This window comes from Octopus bimaculoides, chromosome 1 (assembly GCF_001194135.2).
Source record: "Octopus bimaculoides isolate UCB-OBI-ISO-001 chromosome 1, ASM119413v2, whole genome shotgun sequence".
Classification (NCBI taxonomy): Eukaryota; Metazoa; Mollusca; class Cephalopoda; order Octopoda; family Octopodidae; genus Octopus; species Octopus bimaculoides.
In genome coordinates, this window is record NC_068981.1 from 132072707 (window position 1) to 132075056 (window position 2350).

Sequence of the window (2350 nt, forward strand, 5' to 3'; positions counted from 1 at the left end):
ACTTCATTTTCTCACACCATAGAAGTTTGAAAATATAGACCTGAAGCATATCTTTTTCATTTTCTTTTCACATGATTCTATTAAAGTTCAGTGTACTTTCTGTGAATCTCATCATCTAGATCAAAACTTCTGATTATGTATAATAACTGAGTGTTCATAAATACTACCATTTATTTCATCAATGGTATTGTACATGTGCCACCCTTTGAATATAATGTATTCTTTGAAAGAATATTGTTTAATTAAAGACAAGAGAAATGTTTGGTCATGAACTGCTTGTGCATTCAATACCACCAAATACTCTGTCCTGCATTGATTCTTTTTTTTTTTTTATAGTTTCAGCTCAGAGCTGCAGCCATGCTGATGCACCACCGTTTATTGTATTACCTCAGAGAAATGGCTCTTGGTTATTTCTACTATTATAATAGTTTCATTTTGCAAGTCCATACCATCCAATTTCTATTACATGGAAAAATGCAAGCAAGAGAAATAATATTCTTAAGATTATAAACCTGGAAAAGTATAGGACAAGTAATTACACTTGGAAAAGTTCAGGACAAGTTGTTAGATCTGGTAAAGTTCAGCCAATAAAAACACACGCACTATATATAGTGCGTGTGTTTTTATTGGCTAAACTGGCAACATGACCATCCCCAAATACAACAATACCTGTTTCAACACGATTTCACATCCAGAATCTTGTAAAACGAATATATAAACGTAATCTTAAGAATATTATTTCTCTTGCTCAAATTTTTCCATGTAATTCATGTTTTTTCCAGGCTATGCTATTATGCTAATTAATAATTTAAGATAAAAATAAGATTAGTATTTGAAGAGCACTTTATTTACATTAACTCATTCTAGCATTACCCATCCACACCAAATTAATGACAGAGAATTTTACCATCTTGAAGGTTTCACTTACAAACAACAAGACCCCAAAGCCATCAGTTACCAGGCTCACCTTAAGTAACCTAGATTTTGAGTTGGTGATAACAGCAATGACTGCTGCTGATCTAGATCTATCAATAATGATTCAATACAACGGTAATTATGAAAGCATATCACATACACACAAGTGAAAATTACGTACATTCCCATAATACAAAAATTGATATATGAAAGCCTCTTTAAATTAACTTCGATGTTAAATAATAAGTTTAGAATTTAATTACTTTATAGTAATGCCTTTTCTGGACAGCCTTACTATGTGCCTTCAGGTATGCTCATAGAGACAGTAAAAAATGACTATATTCTTTCCCCAATAAAATTAGATGTGTATATCTGAAGCATATTAACACATTTGTGAACTAGCTTGATTAAATAATTAAAAAGAAAAATGAAAGCAACTAAAAAGAAATCAGCAAAAGAAAAAGCAATTAAGGCTGAAAGAGAAAATTAATAATAAAAGTTAAACTTATTTAAGTGCAATAGCATATTAAAAATTACTTTATTAATTAGACAAATACCTTTTCTGAACAGCCTTACGACATGACTTCAATACTGCTCATAGAGACACAGCCAGAAATGTCTATATTCTATCAAGTGAATTTGTAATTTTAGATAAAGTTATTTTTTATGCGAATTTATTTTCTTGCAATTATTAATAAATTATATGTATTTTTATAAGCAAAAAATTATTGATTTCATAACAGGGAACAACAACTACAATATAATCATCTTGAATTTGCAACATTGCTCACCAAACAATAACAAATTGCAAGACCCCAAAATCTTCAGTGACCAGGCTCACCTTAAGTCACCTAGATCTTGAGTTAATGAAAATAATAATTGTTAATTGAAATGAAAAATAGACACTTGTGTTATGTAATAAATTTGATTTAATTAACAATGGTCAATGACATATATAACTTCATTGCTATTAAAATTAAAAGTAATATAAAATATAATCACTTAAAATTGTACCTTTTCTGAATTGCCCTATGATTCATAGAGACAGTCACAAGTGGCTATATTTTATTGAATAATTTAAATTAAGACAAAAATTAACATGAAGTTATTTATAAAAGCAAGTAATCCCCACCAAACCCTTCATTGGAAAGGTGAAAAATTGGATTATTAAACAAACTTGTTTACTTTATTTTAAGATTGTAGTATTAAGAATCCCATTTTTTATATTTTGAAATACTTATATGTATAGGTGCAGGAGTGGCTGTGTGGTAAGTAGCTTGCTTACGAACCACATGGTTCCGGGTTCAGTCCCACTGCGTGGTACCATGGGCAAGTGTCTTCTTCTATAGCCTCGGGCCGTCCAAAGCCTTGTGAGTGGATTTGGTAGATGGAAACTGAAAGAAGCCCGTCATATATATATATATATATATATATA